Source organism: Hylobates moloch, unplaced genomic scaffold (genome assembly GCF_009828535.3).
Source record: "Hylobates moloch isolate HMO894 unplaced genomic scaffold, HMol_V3 SCAFFOLD_26, whole genome shotgun sequence".
Taxonomy (NCBI): domain Eukaryota; kingdom Metazoa; phylum Chordata; class Mammalia; order Primates; family Hylobatidae; genus Hylobates; species Hylobates moloch.
This window is the reverse complement of record NW_026652301.1, coordinates 5,037,688-5,055,359: the sequence shown is the minus strand read 5'-3', so window position 1 is coordinate 5,055,359 and position 17,672 is coordinate 5,037,688. Positions and strand designations below refer to the sequence as shown.

The 17,672-nt window shown below is 42.2% G+C and overlaps 1 non-coding gene and 1 pseudogene across 1 annotated transcript; one reads left to right on the top strand and one right to left on the bottom strand.

Moving 5' to 3' along the window:
- Positions 1-1,085: 1,085 nt before the first annotated feature.
- LOC116463133 (translationally-controlled tumor protein-like) lies at positions 1,086-1,740 on the bottom strand (annotated as a pseudogene).
- A 15,525-nt stretch (positions 1,741-17,265) lies between these two features.
- TRNAL-UAA (transfer RNA leucine (anticodon UAA)) lies at positions 17,266-17,348 on the top strand. Its single transcript has one exon. It is a non-coding gene; the product is annotated as a tRNA-Leu (tRNA).
- The last annotated feature ends 324 nt before the right edge of the window (positions 17,349-17,672 follow it).

Genomic DNA, 17,672 nt, shown 5'->3' with positions numbered 1-17,672 from the left:
ATTTACATAGTCCTTAATGTTAATGGTTGCTCCTTTAGTAAATGTCTGTTGGACAAAACTGATATTAATTAATTTTGGTCCTACTTTGCATATGTATTTCTTACACATTTGTAAAGTACCTGGGACCAGCTTCTTGTAGACCTGTTGTCCTGGAATGATTTTTAATAGCTACCTATTTCACCTTCAGGAGTGTTTGTGTTTAGGTGATAAAGATTATATTGTCAACCAACATATATATGATATGTAATCTGGATGTACCATTGTTTGACATTTTCTAAGTCCACTCTGCCCTTGGATCTCTAACCACTTTAGTCTGAGACCCCATCCTGAGTAATTGCAGAAAGACCCTGCCTTTAGTTAGATTGTTGCACTCTTTGCTATAAAGCAGGTGGGGACAGAGGATGTGGGCTTTCTTCACTGCCAGGTCCCAAGCCCATATTTCTTGCTAGCAAAAAACACAAGGTAAAATAAATATTCTTCATGAAGAAAGAAAAATTTACCAGGTGCAGTGACTCACTCCTGTAATCCCAGCACTTTGGGAAGCCAAGGCAGGTGGATCACTTGAGGTCAGCAGTTTGAGATCAGCTTGGCCAACATGGTGAAACCCTGTCTCTACTAAAAATACAAAAATTAGCCAGGTGTGGTGGCAAGAGCCTGTAATCCCAGCTACTTAAGAGGCTGAGGCAGGAGAATTGCTTGAACCCAGGAGGTGGAGGTTACAGTGAGCTGAGATCACACCACTGCACTTCAGCTTGGGTGACAGCAAGATTCGGTCTCAAAAAAAAAAAAAAAAAAAAGAAGAAAGAAAGAAAAGAAAAGAAAAATTTAAAGTAAAATTATATGAGAGAAAATTTTAAAAAAGCAAATATTAACATTAAACTACAAGATTAAATATGAATGTAACGATTACAAGATAAAATAATTAGACCAATGATCAAGGAAATAAAAAGGTATAAAATAGAATAAAAATATAAATTGGATTCATTAGTTTTCTTTTTAGTTTAAATGCATTTTATTTTTCGACAACCTACATAACATGTTTTTCTTAAAAACAATGGCTCCACTCCAAATAAGTCACAGTCAAAATAAATGAAGAGCTCAAGATGACATCAGTCCCATTTGCTTAAGTCCTGGTGTTGTGTGGATGACAAGCAGAAGCCAGTTACGATGACAGGTGATAGATCCAAAGTAATTGCCAAATTTGTTAACATTTTTCCATTTCTAAACCATCCTTAAAGAAAATCATATATGGGGTCACACCTTCTTCACAGTAGTCCAATAGAGTAACCATGCCATCTGGATTCATGTTTTCACTATTAAAGAACTGGTAGTTTTTCAAATTAGCAAGGATGTCCTTGATTTGTTTTGCAGCCCCGTCATAGAAGATTTTACTGTTTCTGGTCTCTGTTCTTCAAGTTGGGCTTTGATTGATTTCACGTAATCTTTGATGTACTTCTTGTAGGCTTCTTTTGTGAAACTTGTTTCCTGCAGGTGATGGTTCCTGATAATATCAACACCAGTGATTACTGTGCTTTCTGTACCTTCGCCCTAGAGGCATTCAGCGGCGGCATTTCCACCAATGAGTGAGTCATCAACGTTACCTTCTATCCTACTGACCATCTTCCCCTCCACCTCCAGGTACAGCCCATCCAAGATCTCCCAGATCTTGTAGATGTCGGAGAACATCTCATCGTGGCTGATGAGGTCCTGGTAGATAATCATGGTGGCGGCTGAAGGGAGACGACGCGGCGCTAGCTTAGCAGGAGCCTGAAGCTCGCAGCAAGCATGGTGCAGCCTGAGCGGTGCTAAGGTGGAGAGGGGAGTGGGCGGGGAAAAAAAAAGAAAACTGGATTTATTAGTCTTTTATGAAAAATATAAATATGGATTAAAAACAAAAATTCTAAGCTGAACTAGCAATAAATATAATTTCAAAAGGATGTGAAAGTACTATTTTTAATGGAAATATAAATAAAGACAAAGTAGGAAAAACAAAATAGAGACAGAATACTTAAAGAATAAACAAGTAAAATTGAAATGGGGGAAACTAGATAAAATAAATGAAATAAGATAATATATGTAAAGAGCTTCTCACAGTAAAGTGATGTTGAGACGTTGCTCCATAAAACAACATTTATCTTTTATAAAATTCAAAAATAAAAGATGAGGGGATAATGGGGGGAGGAAGGAGAAGAGTCCTAGTGAAAGCAAGTGAGGAGTCTTTGGCAAAATTCTCATTTAGCTTTGTCTAGAGTTGGGTCCTGGATAGCTGGGAGATAGGAAGCACAGAGGAATACAAGGTCTCTATCCCCTCTGCCCTCATCCCATGTCCCCAGCAACCTTGCATCTCTTTATGGTATCCATCAGAGGGGACCCAGAGCTATCTGAAAGAGCCTCACCACAAACTGGATTTGTTGACTTCACACCTGCTCAGCCACCAACTCTTTTCTTTGGAATCCATAAGAATACCACACGCAGGGATCCAAAAGTGGATTGAAAGTATTTGGTAGTCCTCGGTGTAAGCACAGATGGCTTCCCATTCTCACCCTTAGATGCAAAAATGTGTCCTAGTAGTAATGGTAGTTAGTGATAATATTCTGAAGATCTATGAGATGGCCATATTTCTTCATAATCCGTTTAAATAATGGATTTAAAAGTCACCTGGAAGTGGAAGTATTTAACTAATGTTTAAATAAAATTGTATTAGAATGATGCTAGGAAGTGAGAGATTTCTGGTAAAGTGAAAGTGAAGGTTCTATCAAGGACAAGAACACAATTTAGGAAAAGGAAGCATTAAGGTTCACACAACAATTTATGTATATACATATATATATATATAATTTGGACACACAAAATCTATATATGTATAAATATATTTCATATATAACCCCCCAACACTAAACAGCAAGTCACCCTCTGGAGATAGCCTTACTTATAAAATAAAGATAAATATTAAGAAATAAAGCCAATATCAGGCACTCAGTCAAGGAAGCAACTTCTAGGGAATACTTTAGATTTCTTCACTGGTCTGCACATATTTGTATGAAGATTCAGCTAGGAATGCCTTTGACAGAAACCGTACTGTGATCACAGTGACCCTAAAACTTGAGCATGCTTCAGTATCACTGGACTCTGAGATTGGGGTGGGGCCAGAGAAAGTGCATTTCCAACAAGTTCCCAGATAATCTTTATGCTGTTGGTCAGAGGACCACACTTTGAAAGCCACAGGCTTATATTTAAAAGCATGTTAATTTTCTTGTACAACAAGACTGGAAGTAGGTGGTTTCTGGTTGGCTGTAGCTCCATAAGGTCTTTAAAGGCAAAATCCCTTTCTAATTTACTGTTTTGACATCTTTGGGTATTAGCACATTATCCATAGAAATGCGACCTCCCTGTCCCCAATCCTGGCCCTGTGGTCACAGCATAGCCAACACAGTTCCAAGGCTTCTATCTTCACATTGTCATATCCAAGAGAAGTTCCTCTTCAAAAGTTAAGTTTGTTTAGTTTCCTTAGTCTCTACTTTCAAGGTCCAACTTCCTTATCCTTTTTGCCTCCCTGCTCCTGGTTCCAGTAAACAACTCTCCCACCAGTCCTTATCTGCAGAGCCCACATCGGCCATTCACTCTGTAATTTACCACTCCCACTGTAACAGCTCTTCCCACCAAAGCTGTCTTTCAAGTTAGCCAATTGGGTTCAGTTTAGATTGTGTGGTCCAACTCCAGCCAACAGGGACAGAACACAGTAGTAGGGACAAGTTGCGTTAGGAATAAAAACCCTTTCCCTCCTTTGTTCAGTGTGCTCTTGTGGCAACTGCGAGAAGCACCCTTCTGCAGAAGTAAATTTGCCTGGCTGAGAAATCTTTTGTTTGAGTGCTCATTTTCTTTGCGACTCTGAGCTTTGTTTCCAACAACATGATCCCATTCAAGGCAGGAAGAAAAAGGGAAGGAATAGCAAGCACACGGCTTTTACTTCCCAAGACTCTGTTTTTTAAATCCAAAATGAAAATCCTCTCCAGAACTTCCAACCAGCTTTTTCTTATCTCTCATTGGCCAGAACTGGAACACACACCACTCTGCCACTGTCTCCCAACCAATTACTGTATTGACCAAACGGATGAGATGACAATTACTGGTTTACACTAATAATGATTCATTCCCTGGGGCTGGAGAATAAGTCTACCTTCCCTGAAATTAAGGTGTCTCTGCCCACTGCCTCAATAAAATAAGATTTCTTTTATCAGGGAGAAAGGTGAGGAATGGCTGTTGGATAAACAAAAAACAATGGCTACCAAAAGAGCCCACCTCATGCTGTAGCAGTGAAACAGCAAAAGAGCTAACATAACGAACTCCATTTTTGTTTAAGAGGGCTTTGCCCATTCTTACACATAGGCTAGGATAATTTCAGAGCACTGAGACAATATGCAAAAACAACTAGTAAAGTCTGGGGTTAAAGGGGAAGTAACTATGGTTTGTTTAATATTTATTATTATTTTTTAACTTTTAAGTTCAGGGTTATATGTAGAGGTTTGTTATATAGGTAAACCCATGTTATGGGGGTTTGTTGTACAGATTATTTTGTCACCCAGGTATTAAACCTAATACCCATTAGTTGTTTTTTCCTTATCCTTTCCCTCCTCCCTTCTCCCTCAAGTAGAACCCAGCACCTATTGTTGCCTTCTTTGTGTTCATGATTCCTCATAATTTAGCTCCCACTTATGAATGAGAACATGCAGTATTTGGTTTTCTGTTCCTGCTTTAGTTTACTAAGGATAATGGCCTCTAGCTCCAGCCACATTCCCGCAAAACACATAATCTCATTATTTTTTATGACTGCTTAGTATTCCATGGTGTGTATGTACCACATTTTCTTTATGCAGTCTACCACTGATGAGTGTTTAGGTTAATTCCATGTCTTTGCTATAGTGAATAATGATGCAGTGAACGTTCGCATGCATATGTCTTTATGGTAGAATTATTTATAATCCTCTGGGTATATATGCCCAGTAATGGAATTGCTGGATTGAATAGTAGTTTTGCTTTTAGCTCTTTGAGGGACCAGCATATGGCTTTCCACAATGGTTGAACTAATTTACATTCTCACCAACAGTGTATAAGCATTCCTTTTTCTCTGCAACCTCACCAACATCTGTTATTTTTTGACTTTTTACCAGTAGCCATTCTGACTGGTGTGAGATGGTATCTCACTGCAGTTTTGATTTGCATTTCTCTAATGATCAGTGATGTTGAGCTTCTTGTCATATGTTTGTAGTCACAGGTATGTCTTATTTTGAAAAGTATCTGTTCATGCTCTTTTGCCCACTTTTTAATGGGGTTGTTTTTTCTTGTAAATTTGTTTAAATTTCTTATAGATGCTGGATATTAGACCTTTGTCAGATGCCTAGTTTGCAAAATTTTTCTCCCATTCTGTAGATTATCTATTTACTCAGTTGATGGTTTCTTTTGCTGCGCAGAAGCTCTTTAATTAGATCCCATTTGTCAATTTTTGCTTTTGTTGCAATTGCTTTTGGCATCTCCATCATGAAATCTTTGCCTGTTCCTATGTGCAGAATGGTATTGCTTAGGTTATCTTCCAGAGTTTTTATAGATTTGGGTTTTACCTTTAAGTCTTTAATCCATCTTGAGTTGATTTTTGTATGTGGTGTAAGGGAGGGGTCCAGTTTCAGTCTTCTATATATGGCTAGCCAGTTATCCCAGCACCATTTATTGAATACAGAATCCTTTCCCCATTGCTTGTTTTTGTCAGCTTTGTCAAAGATCAGGTAGTTGCAGGTGTGCAGCCTTATTTCTGGGCTCTGTATTCTGTTCCATTGGTCTATGTTTGTTTTTGTACAAGTATCACACTATTTTGGTTACTATAGCCCTATAGATAGTTTGAAGTTGGGTAGTGTGACACCTTCAGCTTTGTTCTTTCTGCTTAGAGTTGCCTTGGCTATTCAGGCTCTTTTTTGGTTCCATATGAATTTTAAAATAGTTTTTTTCTTGTTCTATGGAAAATATCATTGGTAATTTGATAGGAATAGTATTGAACCTGTAAATTGCTTTGGGCTGTATGGCCATTTTAATGATATTGATTCTTCCTATCCATGAGCATGGAGTATTTTTCCATTTGTTTGTGTCATCCCTGATTTCTTTGAGCAGTGTTCCATAGTTCTCATTGTAGAGATCTTTCAGCTCCTGGTTAGCTATATTCCTAGGCATTTTATTCTTCTTATGGCAATTGTGAATAGGACTGCATTCCTGATTTGGCTCTCAGCTTGATTGTTCGTGTATAGGAATGCTAGTGATTTTTGTACTTTTATTTTGTATTCTGAGACTTCATTAAAGTTGATAACCAGTTTAAAGAGCTTTTGGCCTGAAACTGGGGTTTTCTAGATATAGAATCATGTTATTTGCAAACAGGCATAGTTTGACTTCCTCCCTTCTTATTTGGATGTCCTCTATTTCTTTCTCTTTCCTGATTGCTCTGGCCATAACCTCCAATACTATGTTTAATAGCAGTGGTGAGAGAAGAGGACATCCTTGTCTTGTGCTAGTTTTCAAGGAGAATGCTTCCAGCTTTTGCCCATTCAGTATGATGTTGGCTGTGGGTTTGTCACAGGTGGCTCTTGATATTTTGTGGTATGTTCTTTCAATACCTAGTTTGTTGAGAGTTTTTAACATAAAGGGGTGTTGAATTTTATTGAAAGCCTTTTCTGCAAATATGGTATAATTATGTGGTTTTGTCTTTAGTTTTATTTATGCAATGAATCACATTTATTGTTCGTGTATGTTGAATCAGTTTTGCATCCCAGGGATAAAGCCTACTTGTTGGTAGTGGAGAAGCTTTTTGATGTGCTGCTGGATTTGAGTTGCCAGTATTTTGTTGAGGATTTTTACATAGATGGTAATCAAGGATATTGGCTTGAAGTTTTCTTTTTCTGTTGTGTCTCTACCAGCTTTTGGTATTAGGATGGTGCTGGCCTCATAGAATGAGTTAGGGAGGAGTCCTTCCTCCTCACTTTTTTGGAATTGTTTGCATAGGAATGGTACCAGCTCTTCTTGGTATATCTGGTAGAATTTGGCTATGAATCTGTCTGGTCCTTGGTTTTTTTGGATTGGTAGGCTATTTATTACTGATTCAATTTCAGAGCTCATTTTTGATCTGTTGAGGGATTCAATTTCTTCCTGGTTCAGTCTTGGGAGGGTGTGTATGTCCAGGAGTTTATCCATTTCTTCTAGATTTTCCAGTTTGAGTCCAGAGAGGTGTTCATAATATTCTGTGATGGTTATATGTATTTCTGTGGGGTCGATGGTAATCTCCCCTTTGTCACTTCTACTTGTGTTTATTTGGATCATCTCTCTTTTCTTCTTTATTATTCTACCTAGCAGGCTAACCATTTTATTTTTTATTTAAAAAAAAAAACAAAACTCCTGGATTCGTTGATCCTTTTAATGGTTTTTTTGTGTGAATCCTTCAGTTCTTTCTGATTTTAGTTATCTCTTGTCTTCTGCAAGTTTTGGGATTGGTTTGCTCTTGGTTCTCTAGTTCTTTTCGTTGTAATGTTAGGTTGTTAAATTGAGATCTTTCTGATGTGAGTGTTTGGTGCTGCAAATTTCCCTCTTAACACTGAATTAGCTGTGTTCCTGAGATTCTGGTGTGTTGTGTCTGTGTTCTTATGAGTTTCAAAAAGCTTCTTGATTTCTGCCTTAATTTCATTATTTACCAAGAAGTCATTCAGGAGCGAGTTATTTGATTTCCATATAAATGTATGGTTTTAAGCATGCTTTTTAGTCTTGAATTCCATTTTTATAGTGCTGTGGTGCTGTGGTTGTTATGATTTCAGTTCTTCTGCATTTGCTGAGGAGTGTTTTATGTTCAATCATGTGGTTGATTTTAAAGTACTGCCATGTGGCAATGAGAAGAATGTATATTCTGTTGTTTTGGGGTGGAAAGTTCTGTAGATGTCTGTCAGGTCCATTTGATCCAGTGGTGAGTTTAGGTCCTGAATATCTTTGTTAATTTTCTGTCTCAAAGATCTGTCTAATATTGTCAGTGGGGTGTTAAAGTCTCCCACTAGTATTGTGTGGGAGCCCAAGTCTCTTCAAAGGCCTCTAAGAACTTGCTTTATGAATCTGGGTGCTCCTGTGTTGGGTGCATATTTAGGATAGTTAGGTCTTTTTGTTAAATTAAACCCTTTACCATTATGTAATGTCCTTCTTTTTTCTTTTTTTTTTGGTTGGTTTAAAGTCTATGTTGTCTGAAATAAGGATTGCAATGTCTACTTCTCTCTGTTTTCCATTTTCTCCGTAGATTTTTCTCCATCCCTTTATTTTGAGCCTATGTATGTCATTGCGTGTGAGATGAGTCTCTTGAAGACAGCATACCGTTGGGTCTTACTTCGTTATCCAGCTTGCCACTCTGTGCAATCAGCATTTAGCCCATTTACATTCAAGTTTAGTGTTGAAATGTGTGGATTTGATTCTGTCATCATTATGGTAGCTGGTTATTATGCAGACTTGTGTGGTTGCTTTATAGTGTCACTGGTCTGTGTACCTCAGTGTGTTTTTGAAGTGGCTGGTAATGGTCTTTCCTTTCCATGTTTAGTGCTTCCTTCAGGAGCCCTTGTAAGGCAGGTCTAGTGGTAACGAATTCTTTGGCACTTGCTTATTTGAAAAGGATCTTATGTCTCCTTTTCTTATGAAGCTTAGTTTGTCCACATCGGAAATTATTGGTTGGAATTTCTTTAAGAATCTTGAATATTGTCCCCCAACCTCTTCTGGCTTATAGGGTTTCTGCTAAGAAGTTCACTGTTAGTCTGATGGGCTTCCCTTGGTAGGTGTCTTGACCTCTCTCTCTAGCTGCCTTTAACATTTTTTCTTTCATTTCATCCTTAGAGAATCTGAGGATTATGTGTCTTGAAGGTGATCTTCTTGTGAAGTATCTTACTGGGGTTCTCTTCATTTCCTGAATTTGAATATTGACCTCTCTATCTAAGTTGGGGAATTTCTCATGAATGACATTCTGAAATATGTTTTCCAGCTTGCTTCCATTCTCCTCGTCTCTTTCCGGGACACCAATAAGTCATAGATTTGATCTCTTTACATAATCTCATATTTCTCAGAGGTTTTGTTCATTCATTTTCGTTCTTTTTTATCTTTTCTTGTCTGACTGTCTTATTTCAGAAAGCTATTCATTGAGCTCTGAAATTCTTTCCATAGCTTGGTCTATTCTGCTTTTAATACTTGTGATTGCATTATGAAATTATTGTAGTGTGTTTTTTAGCTCTATCAGGTTGGCTACATTGTTTTCTATACTGGCTATTTTGTCTGTCAGTTCCTGCATTGTTTTATCATGATTCTTAGTATCCTTGGATTGGTTTCCAATGTACTTCTTCATCTCAATGGTCTTCATTCCTATCTGTATTCTGAAATCAATTTCTGTCATTTCAGCCATCTCAGCATGGTTCAGAGCCCTTCCTGGCGATGTAGGGAGGTTGTTTAGAGGAATGAAAGCAGTCTGGCTTTTTGAGTTGTCACTGGTTCTTTCTCATTTTGCTGGGCTAATGTTCCTTCAATTTTTGAAGCTGCTGTTCTTTGGATGGGCTTTTTCCCTTTTATCCTATCTGATGCTCTTAATGATTTTATTGTGGAGGAAGGTGGGTTCAGCCAACTGGCTTCATTTCTGGAAGATTTTAGGGGGCCAAAGCTTAGCTTCCAACTCCTGGACTGTATGCTGTAACTCTAGGGGACTTGTATCAGCCTCAACTTTGTTCTCTGTCTCCTCGAGATTAGGAATCCACTGTGCTGGGGGGCTGATATGCTCCCAGGTGGCTGGTCACTACACTCCAATTGGTGGTGTCACCCAAAGTGTTTTCAGTGTGGTGACAGCAGGATTGTCCTCGTTCTCACATGCAGCAGCAGTGGCAGCATGGTGAGGTGCAGGCTTCTTGGCTGCAGCAGGGTGCTAGTGGATGCCAGGGTGCCTGCCTGCCTGTGGGCATTCACAGCTGCAGTGGAGGCAGCACGCCTTGAGAAGGAGAAGGGCCCCACTGGCAACTGTACATGCAGTTGTGCTGGTGGTGGTGCTAGCATGGGGTTGGGGTGCTGATCAGTGCAGGTCTGAGTGTGCCATCTGTGCACATTCATGCAAGTGGGGATAGCTGGGGAGGATATGCTGTTCTCTGTGCCTACTTTCACTCTAGTGGCAGTGTTGATGCAGGGGCAGGGCATTGGCGGGGACAGGGCTAGTGGGCTCTATGCCCACCAAGGCTCTGACTGCAATGGCAGTATGGCGGGGGAGGGAGGCTGGTAGAGTCAAATGCACTCCTGCCAGCAGCAGTGGTGAAGCAGGGTGCATGTGTACACACATAGTGGTGGGGCAAGGAAAGCAAAATCTGCTCGTGCACATACATGCTGACAAAGCAATGTGGGGGGTGGCCATGGGCCCGGGGGCAGCTACAGTGCAGGGAAGGAGTGGGTAGACTGATGTGTGGCCATGGAGACCACGCCACTGCAGCTCTCCACTAGTCAGGCATGGTCCACCAGTGCAAAAGCTATAGTGTGGGCCCCCAGGGCACCTGAGGCTGCCCTGCAAGCAGACATTGCCAGGTTGGGGTTCCAGAAGGGACCAGAAGAGCAAGGATTACTCAGGTCAGACCAGTCCAGTCTAATGGGCAAGACCACCCTGCAGAGTTCAGGTCTGACAGTTCCCCTAGGACTAAAGTCCCCTGTGAGGGCTGGTAGAGCCTAGACAGATGGCTATCCCTGGCTGTACTCCACTACAGATGCTCCCTCACCAAACACTCTGGGCTCCGCATCAGCTGGATGCCCCTACCACTTCTCTAAGCAGCTCTCCTTGCCAACTCAGGTGTCCGTGGTGGTTGAGGGGACTCTACCTGCTGGGATTTCAGAGGTTGTGACAAAAGCAGGTTGCTCCTTACCAGTTCAGCTCACCCATTACCCCAGAGTTGCTGGGGGCCAGAAACGAGCCCTGATACTTGGTAGCCTCATGCAGGGTTCCCAGCTTCCTCCCCCTTCAGCCCAGCTTCTATGTCTTCCCTGCATCCACTCTTGGTGCCTTCCCTCTGAAGGTCTATTAGGAGTGTGCCAGTTATCCTGGTTCCTCCATTCCTCGGTGGCAGCTGTTCCACCTGGTTGTGTCTAGTTGGTCCTTGTTAAAGATTTGTAGAAGAATTATGACCAAGGACAAACAATTTCCTAACCTCCTCAGACCCTCGCTGCCACCTAGATGTCTTCAGTCATTGGTTAACTCTTGATCTCAACTCTCTCCTCCTCCCTTTGCCCTTAACAAAAAAAAAGCCTGAAATTTGTAATGACTTAAGATGGTATTTTACAACGCCAGTTCACCATCTTCTTGGTTTTGCTGGCTTTCTGAATAAACCTGCTTTTCTTCCCATCAACCCTCATTTCTTGTGTCTGGCTTAAGTGGCAAACCTGGGTTCTGTTTCAATGCCAGACAACCAGCGGAGATATTTTACATGCATATTTCACTTAATTCTCACAACACTTCTCTCAGGTAGGAATTATTATTCCCACTTTACAGATGAGACTTGAGGAAATTAATAAGTTGTCTATGCAGCTAGGAAAGAATTATGGTTTGAACTAACTCTACTGACTTGAGAGTTTAAACAATACATTTACATTACTATGCACTGCTGCCTTTTATCTACAGTTCAGAAAAATTATTGTTATCATAATGAAAACTCTCTATTATGGACAAAAAGGCAAATTTATATCCTGCCTACTGTGTAGGATATGTGTATACTCTATTTCATAAAAGTTTGGGACGAAAATTTAAACTCTACAAGTAAATAAAGAGAAAATTCTGTCGCCAAAAAGAATATATTTCTAATGATGACACAAACTGTAATTTCTATTACAGTAGAGCCCCCTTATTCTTGAGGATACATTCCAAGACCCCCAGCAAATGCCTAAAACTGCAGATAGTACTGAATTTGATATACACTATGATACTTTGATCTGACCACCAGGAGGGTTACTAAGTGACTGACAGGCAAGAAGTATAGACAGAGTGGACATACTGGAAAAGAGATGATTCATGTTCCATGCGTGAGATTTCATCACGCTACTCAGAACGATACTCAATGGAAAGCTTATGAATTGTTTGCTTTTCGAATTTTCCATTTAATGGAAAATTGCAGTTGACGGTGGGTAACTGAAACTGAGGAAAGTAAAACTGCAGCTAATGGGGGGCTGCTGTATAATGAGTAAGGCCAGGCAGAGTGAGAAGGACATTTCTGGAGTGTAATTTGGAGCTTCCCGAGTTTTGTAAACTCACACTTGTCAGTGCAGTTTATTCTTACTCCTTTGACTTTACAACTGTGTGTGTGGTGGGAAGATAGGATTTATGAGGGGCTTGGAAGAGAGTTAGGCAGGGAAGAGCAGGCATGGGAAAAAGCAGAAGAGAGACAGAAAACGGGTTCGCATCTTCAAAAGACAAGGGACCCCAATTTAGTATGACTTGGATTATACGGGTTGTGAATGAGAGGTTTCACATTCTACTTTATTTCTACATTGTTTGGATGTCATACAACGTTTACAACTTGAATCTGTTTCTGTAAAGATGTTTTCATTCTGAAAAGATTAAGAGAAAGATAAGCGTAGAAGCTACATTTCAGAGGATTCTGGAAAAAAACAGAAAGCAAATGAGTAGGCTTGGAAAGTACGGGCAATCTATTTAAGAATTTGAAAACAAATGCAAGAAGGAAAGTTGGATGTTAGCAAGGAGGTTAGCAGTATTACTCTTTCTTTTAAAATAGATGTGTAGAAACCCACGGATGCAAAGATGGGAACAATAAACACTGGAGTATTACAATGGGGTGTGAGAGAGTGGGGAAAAGGGTTGAAAAACTATTAGGTACGAAGTTCCCTACTTGAGCAACAGGTTTATTAGAGGCCCTAACCAAAGTATCATGTAATATATCCATATAACAAACCTACATATGTACCCTCTGAATCTAAAATTTTTTTTTAAAAGAAAAATTTAAAATATATATAAACAGGCCATACATGGTGGCTCATGCCTGTAATCCCAGCACTTTGGGAGGCCGAGGCAGTTGGATCATTTGAGGTCAGCCCGGCCAACATGGTGAAACTCAGTCTCCACTAAAAATACAAAAATTAGCTGGGCATGGTGGTGCATGCCTGTAGTCTCAGCTACTCGGGAGGTTGAGGCAGGAGAATCGCTTGAACCTCAGAGGCAGAGGTTGCGGTGAGCCGAGATCATGCCACTGCAGTCCAGCCTGGGCCACAGAGAGACACTCTGTCTCTAAATAAATAAATAAAATATATATAAACAACTGTGAAAATAATAAAATAAAATAAAATAGATGTAAAGAAACAAAATATATGCCTGTGAGTGCATCATCAGTGCTAGAGAAACTAACTTTGCCTAGTATTAGTGCTATAGTATTAGTATTAGAATTAGTGTATTATAGTATTAGTAGAATATTAATATTAATGTATTAGTGCTCATAGCTGTGTAAAAAATAGCACAACATTTAGCAGCCTAAAGCAACAAATATTCATTATCTCACTTGGCTTCTGAGGGTCATGAAATCAGGGCTTAGCTGGGTGGTTCTGGCTCAGGGTCTCTCCTGAGGTTGCAGTCAAGTTGCTGCCTCTTGTTATGGTCACCAGAAGGCTTGACTGAGGTGGAAGATTCATTTCCAGGCTCACTCATATGAGACCTCAGGTCCTCATGGTGGTTACTAGAGGCTTCCGTTCAGAGCCTCCATGTGGGACATCACAGCTGGCATCCTCCAGAGTGAACGATCCAAGGCAGGACAACCACAGTGGTAGCAGCAGTGCCTTTTGATGATTTCATCTCCAAGGTTGCAGACCATCACTTTCATTTTATTCTATCCATTAGAAATGAGTCACTAGATTCAGCCCGCACTCAAGGGGAGGAAAGGTAGTCTTCCCCTGTTGAAGACAGAAGTATGAAAGTATTTATGGACATATTTTTAAAACCATCGCAGAATGTATGAAGAATATCATGGCTTAAATAAGCACACATACACACTGAAAACTAGTTTAAATAGCATGGAACATTTCTCTGTAAGAAGTATGTTAAATGCAGTTTCTTGAACGTGAAGCCATTTCGATGTTACAAAATCTGTCCTAATATTGACATTTACTCTCTAATATTGTCAGTTATAAGAAATGCCATGGCACAGTGCTTTTCAGATTTTGTTCCAACACTCAAGTGGGTATTTGTCATGCCTTGTAGTTGCCAGCAAGTTTGGCAACTTTTCCCATGTTTGGGGAATTTCTTCCATTTTCAAGACTGCTTCCTGAGGCAGAAGCCAGAACTTTCTTTCCTATTCACCCTTGAAGCAAGCATCCAGGGATGGAACTTCTGTTCTTCCACACAGACACTTCCATGTACGATGTGGATTTGGAAGATGGCAGCATGGCCCTGAATTCAGTTTCTAGGAAGGATGGAGTAAACGACTCCAGTGATGGAATCAGACCTTGGACTCTCTCCATCTCGGGGTTCTGCTTCCCCCGTGCTGGCTTTATTCTCAGATCGCCTGTCTCTACCAGTGCTCCTAGTGCCTCATCACCGCACTCCCAGTTTATCATTCTCAGAATTTTCATTATCAGTTGCTTCACTTAAACAAACAAACGAACAAACAGTAGTGCAAATAATACCTATTTTATTCTTTCCACAGATTTTGTGAACCAGGAATTGGAAAAGGATACTATGGAGACAACTTGTCTACGCTGCATACATAATAATATGGGGTAATTAACTGGAAGGAATCAGTGGCTGTGGGGTAGGAGTCACTTGATGGCTAGGGGCTGGAATCAGCTGAAGGCTCACGCAGTCATATTTATAGCAGTTAATACTGCCTGTTGTTTGAGGGCAGTCACCTGAAACAACTACATGTGGCTACTTGGGCTTCCTCACAGCATGGTGGCTCAGTTCCAAGACCAAGTATCTCAAAAAAACAAAGTGAAGTACAGGTACAGCAACTTTTATGACCTAGCCTCAGAAGTCACATAGTATCACTCCTCCATAGACACAAGCCCCTTTCCAGATTCAACGAATGAGAACACAAACCTCCCCCATCCCCCCACATTCCATCTATTAATGGGAGGAGTGTCAAAATCACATTGGAAGAAAAGTGTTAGTAATGGGAGATAGTGTTATAGTTCTGCTGTGTGGCAGGTTGTATTTTTCCAAAGATGACCAAAGATAAACTAACTTGTACCAGGCCCATCCTTAAACAGCAGCCAGAAAATTTTAATACAATTTTGAGGGTTCAGAAGGCGCATTTCTAAGGGATACCCTACGATGCGGCTACTCCAAACTGTCTTATACTAAGGGCTTGTTGGAAGCTGAGTCTGGGGTTAACAAAAATATCATTCAAATAGTACTGTGGTTTGAATGTGTCCCTCACACACCTACTTTACAAGGTTGTTAAGAAATTTTTATTCATTTATTTTAGAGATGGAATCTCACTATGTTGCCCAGGCTGGAGTGCAGTGGTGGCTATTCACAGGCACAATTATGACACACACAGCCTTGAACTCCGAAGCTCAAGCAATCCCCTGGCCTCAGCCTCCCGAGTAGCTGGGACTACACGAACGCAACACCACACCCAGCTGAAAATTAAATGAGATGATATATGTAAAGCGCTTAGAACAATGCTTGTCACATAGTGACATGTTCTCAATCCATATTATTATCATCTCAGTGCCTTGAAGGCCGTTTTTATCAAGTCTGCGGCCTCTGACGATTTGGCGCCATACCATGGAGATGGCGAGTGGCAGGTGGCACTCTGGTGACTCCATGTCATCACCACGTGGCTGCCTCTTTACCCCGACAGAGTCTAAGTTCCCTTTCTTCTCTCAGCACCGCAGGGCAAGGCCTGAGGAACTGCTCTTGCCTGAGCTCTTGTCGTGTACTTTCGAGGGCCAGGCCTGGCGCTTAGAAGGAGGGGTGCTATTGAGCTCAGGACATGGGCGCAGGCCTCTGACAGCTTACAATGCTGTGTGGCAAAGTGTGAAGGGGGTGATTCTCCCGGTTACTATCCTGAGGCCCTCTCGCAGGGGCTGTTCTCTAGGAGTTGGCGGAAACTCTGAGAACCAGGGCAGCAGGCTCGTGACAGCCCGTGTTCCCAGGGATCACAGGAGTTCCAGGAAGAGGCAAGACAATTCTTACAATGTGACCCAGTAGGAGAGCCATGAGTGAGGTCTTGCACAGTGAGGTTAGTGTGTGCACTCTCCAGGCTGATAGAAGTTCTTGATGAAGAAGTCGCTGCCTGCACCGTGTGAACAAGGGCGTGGCCGGACAGTCGTGTGGCTGCCAGATCCCAGCCCAGCCACCAGGCCCTACTACTCCACAACACAGAGCCTGGGTTCTGGGTTCTGTGGTCGATATGAGGTCCTGGGTAGTGGGGAATGGAGTGGACGCCCTGGGAAAAGGAATAACAGGACAAACTGAATCTCATGTGCACAGAAAGGAAGGAGAGCACTGCAAAACAAGAAAGGGGAACAGAAATATCTCATTGCATTGTAAGGTTGCGGGGGCAAAGAGGAGGCCACCGCACTGCATCCAAGGCAGTGCAGTGGCGATGGTGCCTTCAGCCACCAGGAAGGGCGACTGTGCCACGCTCCCCGGCATGTGGCGTGGCACAGGCGACACGCAAATTTCTACAAAGCCTCCCTCCCGTGTGACTTGTGGCATGCGCGAAGAAGAAAAGCGGCCCCTAGGGGCAGGGGTCCAGGAACTCTGTTGCTGCCCGTGCACCTCATTCCTTGAAACCTACTCTGCTTAGAATAACACAAACTAAACGCCGCCCTGTGGGACGCGTCCCTGCACCACCAGCCAGGCGCCTCCAGAACGCGCTTCCAGGAACCCAGAAGTTTGCTGGTGTGTGTTTGCGGCGCCCGCGCACTTCGAAACTGAAAGCGCAACTGGAGGGCCCGGAGTCTCGCCCCAGCCAAAGGCCGGCGAGCGCCGCCGCCGCCGCAGCCACCGCCCCAGCAGAGAGCGCGACGCTCCGCTGCAGTTGTCTTCACTGCCGCAGCGGGCCGGGGGCAACAGTGAGCCGCGGCGGCGAGAAACCGAGGTACCGGCGTGGCGGTCGCCCCAGCCCGGGCTGGGAGAGCGGAGACAGTGGCGGCGAAAACTCTCGGCGTTCTGGAGGGAGGGAGCGGGCAGGAAGAGATAGTGGACGCCTTGTAGGTAGAGCGAAAGGCACATTCAGCGTCTGCACCAGGATGGCCGAGTGGTTAAGGCGTTGGACTTAAGATCCAATGGACATATGTCCGCGTGGGTTCGAACCCCACTCCTGGTAGCTTTAGGTTTTTCTCTTAAATTATTTTATTTTTTAAAAATACGAATCTCACTGAACACACCATGCCTTGGGCATTAGAATTCCGACTTCTGGCTGGGAGAAGCGCAACGCTCACACGCAAAGACCTGCTTCCCACCAAGAGACCGCGCAGGCGGCGGCCCGCAGAGCTCCGCTCACCTCCCCAGCTGCAGGGCGGGAGGCGGCCGGGAGGGGGAGGGCTGTGACCTGGAGGGTATTTTTAAAACTGCCTCTGCAAAAAAGTAAAAAATGCATCTCTCTTTTTTTCCTCTCTCTCCCTTTTTTCTCCCCCGCCACTGTTAATTT